Here is a 9,305-nt window from a genome sequence, read left to right as displayed (position 1 = left end):
ACGTATGATTACAAAAAGCACATATGTTGTAGTATACTTGACGTCAAACGTTTGTTATACTGTCTTTTACAAATCTCATGCAACTTTAAAGGTACCAACATAATTTATAAGAAAGAAATGTAAAATTCTCCATTAATTAATAAATGGATTAAACAAAAACATAGATTTTTACTACATGTACAAGCTTGTATGAACCTAAACTAAGCTGACTATCATGTTAATAGATATAGGAAGAGTGCCAATAGAGTTTACAAAATATCTTGAATAAAGGGAAGTCAAAAGAAAAAATGCCCCTAAAAACAAAACAAAACAAAAATTGCCCCAATTCCCTCCCCCGCCCTTCAAATTTAAAATGTTGCATTGTTTAACCTTAGAAAATATCAAAGCAAATACGTTGTCTTATTCCTTTTATACAGAAAAATAAAAAAAATAAAAAGACCAATACTTCCTTGATTCAATATTTGCACCGCCGTTTGTTTACGTAAGTTACGCATGTTACGTGTCGGACGTAAGTGTATTTGACACTATTTTTCTTTGTTTTCATATATTAACAGTCAGGGGCATTACTTAAACAAGTAACAATTAAAATTACCTATACAATGTTGAAAACGAGGCTAATTTAAATATAACTTATATAAGTTATTTTTCTGAATATTATTTTTATAGGTGTCAAAGAATACAGATTTTACTAGCTTTAAATAATTTTCACAGTTATCTGGTTATTTTTCCCTTGATATATAAAAACTAATTCTTCTGAAACACTAATTAACTTTCCGACGCACTAATCTTTCATACCGACGCTTCTGGGTCAAAGATTGGTCTCTTGGGACTATTAAATTATCATTTTCCTCTAAAATCTTGAAGGTAGACTGATATAAATAGATAGATACTTGTGAATTAATTAAGACCTGAAGTTATTTATAATTTGTAACCTAAATCAATTAAATATGTGCCTTAGATAAGTGTTATTGCTATTTTTTCAAAAATGTTTAAAATAACTTATTCAGGTAATATTTTTGTCATTATTTTCAAAGTAATCCTTTATCTCTTTCACTGTGTCTAAACCACACCGGCAAAATTTGCTCGGACTCGATGCTATCTAACATCCGGCACAATGACGGAACACCAATAGACAAAAGAAAGGTAGGTTTCTCCTTATTTTTTTATTCTTTTTATGATATCGAAGAATATATATACATCTACAACTATTTTCTATTGTGAGATGCAATATTTTCTACAACCGTTCTCTATTAACGGAGAAATAAGTCAAAATGCATGTCAAAATGACCATCTCATTAATTGTCTCTCTGTGTATGGAACGAAAGAAAAGGGTCATGTCAAATTAAAATAAACCGGTTTCGTCAATGTTGTTACTACACAATCACCCGGTTTCGTCTAAATATATCACCCGGTTTGGTTGGGTTTTTTTACAAACAATCTATGTAAAGCAACTTTGGCACGGATCTGAACATTTTATTTCGAGAATTTAAATATATATTTATTGTAAGGTAAACTTGGCGTGTTAAAATCTATTTTAAACAGGCACTTTTGGACATAGTTAATTATGATAATACACATTTTCCTAATGAAAGGCGTATCCCTTATTTCACTTAACTTCAAACTAATTTTAAATGGAATATAAATACTCAATAGCAAACACTGGTATCTAATTATTTGGTAACATTATTATATTTTCTTTGTTTATAATAGTAGTATGTAAAGATGAAAAATAAAAGTATGTGTTTTGATTGTGCCATAATTTTAATTTACTATACTAAATTATATACACTATGCATTCAATCATTGACGAACAGTCCCAAACCGACTATAGTCTATACTGTTCTGCACAAGTTTATCATGCAAGCAGTCCTGCCAGATTTTCTGGTACTAAATATACTGTGTTCCTTGCGCACTAAAGCAAGTTTTCACACTTAAGCATCCATAACAAAGCAATGAGATTTGTAACTTTCTCCCCGTTTCTGGTAGGCACATTTATTTTCCTATAGGCATGTTTTTCACATTATTTTTACAGTTCAAATTCATTTTGTTTTTACATTTCAAATTCATCTTTTTTACAGTTCGAATTCAATTGAAACTTCAAGATAACTTTCGAAAACAATATCTGACAGTATTGTATTTTCAATGTGAATAAAAGTTGGTTTGCAAAACATGACCGTCATTTATATCTAGGTCTTATTTAGAAGAAGTGACGGTAACCACATACACATTGACAATGAGACAACTTTCTTTTAGACACACAAATGATGTTGATTTAATCAAGTTTAGGTCACCGTATGCCTTAAACAATGAGAAGAACACACAAACCGCATGAAAGCAAGCTATAACAGGGCCCTAAATTTTAAATGTAAAACAATTCAAACAAAAAAACTACCTGCCTATTTTATGTTCAAAACACATATGGTATAAAGCAACCAAAGACAACCATGGAATTACAAGCCTGTGACTCGGGAAATGGACTGAGTCAAAGTGTTGTCGCTGATACAAACAGTACAACAAAAGTACAAATAATAAAAATTGATGAATAAACCTTAACTCGTCCTATGACAGAGCCTTTATAGTAAATTCGCGATTTGTGCCAAAACTTGTATCATAGTTAAAATTATCCATTAAATATGATAAATATACATGTATTCGCAGTTTACTATGAAATCCACTATCACTGAACATATACATATTTATTAAGGGGCCAGCTACAGGACACCACCGGATGCGGGAGTTTCTCGCTTCATTGAAGACCCATTGTGGCCTTCGGCTGTTTTCTTTTTTTTTTTTTTTTTTTAACGTAACAATATCTTTATTGCAATCTTGCTGTAACAAATTACTAAGTTTACAGCTTTAACTTAGTATCCCTCATGTTAGCTTACCAAATAGTTAAGGGAAGCACTATTTGGCAAGGTATTATTTATTCATAATATTAGTATTCATAACATAAAAAATTTCACAAAATATATTCTATAAATTAATGTGATTATACACATACATTACATTTTGTTTCTCTTTTTCATAGTATTTATTTTTTCCGGAATCAACTCCGTTATCGGTATGATCCGTGTTTCCATTAGTATTGGGCACAGTATGTGTTGTTTTTCGCATGTGCGTTATCGGGTATAGTTTGGATGTGTGTCTAAATTATATAAATATTATCCACTGGATTTAACGATTATATATGGTGAGTTTACTATTCAAATTTTCTTTAGTTATCTACTGATCTTTTTTGTCGAAATGTATGTGTGTAATTCACAAATAGGTAATTTAAGTGTAACAAGTTGAAACACTCGACATGCGAAATGATACATTATTTTTCCACATTAATTAATAAACGTACGGATATACTGTTTATAGTATAACTTTTTTTTTTATCATTGTAAATACAAAATTTAAAATATAAAAAAAATGCTGTATAATTTACATGTGGTGACTCATGCATGGCTGAACATGCTTACAAACATTGATCATGCATGGTTGAACTTGATCATAAATATTGCCATATTTGGTTTGTGTACAAGAAACAATTTTGTACACAATGTTGTGTGCTTCATACATAGCTTAGTCCTGATTCAATTGAATCTTTGTAATGAATCTATTTGTTTTTATGAGTATCTGTTTATTTTTTTTGTTATTAAAATTGTTTATTTCAATTATTTCTGAAATTTCTTTCTGGAAAATTTTTAAAATGTTTATTTTTTTTGTCTTCTTTTCTGAGACAAAATGTGATTTGTATATTGAGAAGGATATTAAAGTTAATATATAATTAATATCAAAGTATGCTGAATCTTCAATTTTGTACCCTGTTACTAAATTTTCAAGGCTTATAATGTCTTTTTCAATACCTAGGGATTTCATTAATTTCATTATTATTTTTAGAAAGTCATTATTATATGAGCAATTGACAAAAAAATGTTCATAGTCTTCCTTTTTTTTACAATGCTTACATAAGTTGTCTTCAGTAATTTTCCACTTTTTTAATAGTTCATTACTTGGCAGTATGTAGTGAATAAGTTTCCATCTAAATATTTTCAATCTATTATCAGTAAGATATTGAAAAATAAAAACAAAAGTATTTTTCAATTTAGAATTTAAATGTTCATCAAATATGTTTTCCCACATAAGAAAACCATTTGGTTTATCACAACTATTTTTCAATGTCAATAATTTAAAGAGTTCTTTTGTACTTATTAAGGGAGTAATTGCCCTGTGCATAATTTTTAAATCATTTATAACTTTAACTTTAGTTTTGAATAAATCTTCAGTGCCAAGAATTGTTTTCCAATCAAATGGTATTGCTTTTTTTAACATAAATAATTGCCTTATCCAATTTTGTTTATTTTTAAGTTTAGTCAAAATGATAGTTTCAGAGATATTGCCCTGTTCATCAATTACATCATTTATATTAGTAATGTCACTTTTTATCCAATCTTCAAAGTTTAAACATTTTCCATTAAACCGGATATTATCATTTCCCCATAAAACTTGTTTTCTAATTTCAAGAAAATTTTTGGGATATTTTGTATTACCTCCCTTTACACTTATCCAATCTTTAATTAGTTGTTTATAGAAGTCCGGTAAATATTGTAACTTACTTTTATCAATGTCGTTTATATTCTTTAAGTTCATTTTAAATACAAGAAGATTTTTTCCTAATTTGTTAAAGTAAAATTTGGGAATAATTGTCCAGTTGTCATTTTTATTTTCACTTAATTTAAGAATCCAGTTGATATGCAGTGATTTTATATAAGCATCAATGTCTGTCATTTTAAGTCCACCTTCAAGAAAATCATTTGAAAGTGTTGATCTTTTTATTCTATCCCTTTTGCCTTTCCAAATAAAATTGTATATTAAAGTTTTAAAGTTTTGCAACATTTCCTTAGGAATAATAGTGTTTGATGCAACATATGTTAGGTTTGGCAAAACCAAAGATTTGATGACGACTATTTTTCCTATGATAGTAAGATTTCTTTTACTCCAATCAGATATTATTTTTTTACTTTTTAACAGTTGTTTTTCAAAGTTAAGTTTTTGACATTCTTGTTTATTATAACCAAAGTAAATTCCTAGGCTTTTGCTAGGTGCAGTACACCAATTTATATCTTCAAATTTTTCCCGACTGTGTTTTAATCGACCAAGCCATATTCCTTCAGTTTTTGTTTTATTCAGTTTCAAACCTGAGAGAGTACCAAATATTTCTATTAAATTAATTGCTAGAGTTACATCCTTTTTTGATTGAAGAAATAGAGTAGTATCGTCAGCTAATTGGCAGATTTTCAGGGTATTACTCCTACCGTCTAATTTTATTTCTAGTCCTTTTAAGTTTTTATTTTCCCTTATCTTTATTGCCATAACTTCTACAGCTAGAACAAATAGTAACGAAGATAACGGACATCCTTGTCGGATCCCGCGAGATGCCCTAAAGCGGGAGGAAACCCACCCGTTATTAATAATGAATCCTTTAATATCAGAGTACATTGTCTGAACCCACCTTATAAAATTATCTTTAAATCCAAATTTTTTTAAATCTCAAACATGAAGTCCCATTCTAATGAGTCAAATGCTTTTGTAAAATCAAGAAATAAAATTGCCCCATCAATTTTGAAAGTTTCAGAATAGTCTATGACATCTTGTATTTGTCGAATGTTGAAACCAATATACCTATTTTTGACATATCCTTTTTTATCAGTATGTATAATCTTTGGTAGCAGGGGTTTTAATCTTTGTGCTAAGGCATAAGCAAGTAATTTAGCATCATAGTTCAAAAGAGTAATAGGTCTATAATTGTCTAGAGAAAAGGGATCATTCTTTTTATAAATTAGAGATATTAAGCCAACTTTCTGAGTGTTAGATAGTTCTCTTTTTTCATGGCAGTAATTAAAAGTGGAGACTATAAAAGATTTAAGTTCATCCCAGAATGTTCTGTAAAATTCCACATTTAATCCGTCAAGCCCGGGCGCTTTATTGAGTTTCATTTTAAAAATTGCATCAGTACATTCATCAACAGTTATTTCCCCTTCACAGGAATTACTTTCACAGTCAGTTAACTTCTTATATTCCTTGAGAGAATCTAAATACTTTTTAGTTGCTTCTATATCAGGGTTTTTTGTAGAATATAAATTTTTATAATAATTTGCTTCCAATTTTAATATTTTGTCTTGATCTCTTGTAATTTGACCTTTATCATCATATAATTGGGTTATTGTTTTTCTACTCTGTCTTGATTTTTCCATTCCTAAAAAATATGCCGAATTTTTCTCTCCTTCTTCAACCCATTTTACCCGTGCTCTTATTTGATTTCCTTTTATTTTTTCGTTATAGAGTTTTCCTATTTCATTTTCTATATTATCTATTTCTTTTAATATGTTATTATTATTTTTATTATTGCATGTGTCTATAATATTATTTAATTCTGTTAAATTTTTTTCCAACTTGCTGATTAGGTTTTTCTTATTCTTAGCTTTTGTTTTGCAATAGCTTATTGTCTGGTCCCTAACTTCTATTTTGAAATTGTCCCACAGTATGTCAAGATCTGTTCTTGTTTTAGCTTTGTTTTTAAATTTTTTAATTATTTTCTTAATTATTTCAGCATAGTCTTCATTTTGAAGTACACTGCTGTTTAATTTCCAGTACCCTTTTCCTTTTTGGCCTCTGTTTAGATTTATTTTTAAAGAAACACAGTTGTGGTCTGTGTATTGTAATACTATTGGTCTAATGTCACATGAAACACAGTTTTTAAATATTTCTGGAGCTATTAAAAAATAATCTATTCGTGTTGACTCTGACCTGTCTTTTCTGCTCCATGTGAATTGAATTTTATTTGGATTTTTGATTCTCCACACATCATTGAGCTTTAGAGTCTTTATAAGTTTATTTAAGTTGTGAACTTTTTTCCTATTTTTTTGTTGCTTAGGTTTACCCTTTGAATCAATTTGACATAAAATTTCATTATGATCTCCTCCTAGAATAAGTTGACCTAAACTTTTTTCTTCTATTAATGTATGGACAGTTTTGAAAAAAGTATTTCTGGTTTTTGGATTGTTTGGTGCATAGATAGTTACTTTTGTTATTATAGTGTCATTTATTTCAATATTAACAAGTAAAAGTCTTTCTTCTTTATCTTTATAGTCATCAATTACTTTAAGGTTTAAATTTTTATTCAGCCATATGGCAATACCTCTAGAATTGCTAGAACCATTACTCAGTAACAGATTACCTTCAAATTCAGTATTTAAAGTGTTTATTAAATTATCTGTAAAGTGTGTTTCTTGCATTAGAAGAATGTCACACTTTTGGGATTTTGACCATTCAATCAATCTGTTTCTTTTATCAGGTTGTTGCAGACCTTTACAATTAACTGTACAGATATGAAGATGTTTGTTAAATACCATGGTTGGTGAGTAGTTAATTTTATTTATAATCCCTTTACCGTGTTATGTGTACTTTAAAAGTTAACATAGGTAAAATCCCGTTAAGTAATACAATTAGGTCACACTGAAGTTGACCTTCACAGAGCACGAGACTATAAATAGACATCATTTCAGTTGTTTTATTTTTATCGCTTTTCTCTGTTCTAGAACATTTATCTATGATTCGACTTTTACTTTGTCTTATTAATAGGCATAAGTTATTGATTTTTCTTTTACATTTGAAATTCAATTTGTTTGTTTTATAGTTTATACAATTTATACTATTGTAAATATCATGATTGTTATCTTTGTAAATAATGTTTATAAACAGGGTTATTTTTTTACCTGTATTTGTATTTACAATCCTTTTGCAAAGAGGATGAAATACATATTTAGTTTGAATGTTTTTACATGTATTCACAAGTAAAGTGTTAACACAATTTGTTTCTATTAAGAACATACAATAACAAGTTGCATATACATTCATAGATAAATAAAATCTATTGTTTTCATTTACATATACCCCATGGGTCATTATTTGGGTCATCCATGTGACTTCAAAAACAGACATTGACATGTGCCTCACAATTTTAGCACACTCAATGTTTGTCAAACAAATACAAGTACAATTATTTATGCGTTTCATATTGAAATACATATGCAAATCAATTTTTAAAAAAAAGAACAATATTTATATACAAACAAGGTAAAAAATATTTATTTTTATCTTTAGGATAAGAAGACCTCTCTGACTGGTTGTGAATGAAGGAATGTGAAAAGATCAATAGAAATTGGATTTTTTCCAATGTTGCTTTACTAGAAACATTATTAAACAATATGCTTGATAGTGATTGTAAAAAATAAGCAGTTTGATACCAATTAAATGCTTTGTATTTTACAGTTTCTTTACTTTTTAATCTGTGATAGGTATCACTTGCCAAAAACAGAAAATTAGAATACAGCGGACTACATTCCAAACACATATATAAACCAGCAATGAGAAATGAAAAAGTGAAAAGTGTTATATACAGTGACATTTTTTTTTATTTTTTTTTTTATATGGTAAAAATATAATATCAACTAAAATGAAATAGTTTAGTGTTAATTTCAAAGTTCAATATATATGACATCTACAGAACTATATTTTTGTTGTTTTTGATTTTTTACTTGTGTTGTTACTAGCACCATCGTGTAGCTTTTCTGTAGGCGTCAATGGAGACTTCTCTAAACCACTCCTGTTTGAAGTTTTGACTGGAGTGTCTTGATGTTGGTTTCGACGTGTTGACTGATTTGGACCGTGAATGAAACTGGTGATTTGTGATTGACCACGGGAATTTCTGTTGGTGGCCTCACTTGTTGTATGTGAGGGTTTGTTCGTTTCCCTTCGACCTGGTTTTATTTTTGGTCTGGCTGCTGGAGGTTGATTTTGTTGTTCACATAGAGGGCTCGAGCTCTGGTCTTCAGTCAAGATTGATTGTGATTTTATTGCATCATCGTAAGTGACTGTATTTGCGACAGAATCATTTTCTGCGTGTGCTACATTTTCAGTTGGTTGCATAGCATCAAGATTTTCATTACTGTTTGTATGTTGTTGTGTGTTTACATCGCTCGGCTCGTAGTGATTTTCATGATGTGCGCTAGAGGCACCTTCTTGATCCTGCTCAGAAGACATTTCACTGGTGCATTCATTTTGCCTGTGGCCTGATTCACCACAGATTCTACACTTCCAATCATTTTCACAATGTTTGGTTGTGTGTCCAAGTTCCATGCACTTGTTGCATTTAATGTTGTCATTTTGTTGACCTCTGTAAATAACCGTTGCTCTATATTTCCCAATTGGAATAGACTTTGGAATAGCAGAGATCAATGGACCTTCACAATAAACTATCC

General features: G+C 29.4%; 1 long non-coding RNA gene across 1 annotated transcript; it reads left to right on the top strand.

Moving 5' to 3' along the window:
* Positions 1 to 3,072: 3,072 nt before the first annotated feature.
* LOC143052798 (uncharacterized) lies at positions 3,073 to 8,313 on the top strand. Its single transcript, XR_012971248.1, has 3 exons — positions 3,073 to 3,190; positions 7,340 to 7,402; positions 8,149 to 8,313. It is a non-coding gene; the product is annotated as an uncharacterized LOC143052798 (long non-coding RNA).
* The last annotated feature ends 992 nt before the right edge of the window (positions 8,314 to 9,305 follow it).

Source organism: Mytilus galloprovincialis, chromosome 11 (assembly GCF_965363235.1).
Source record: "Mytilus galloprovincialis chromosome 11, xbMytGall1.hap1.1, whole genome shotgun sequence".
Lineage (NCBI taxonomy): Eukaryota > Metazoa > Mollusca > Bivalvia > Mytilida > Mytilidae > Mytilus > Mytilus galloprovincialis.
This window is presented reverse-complemented; position numbering and strand designations above follow the sequence as displayed.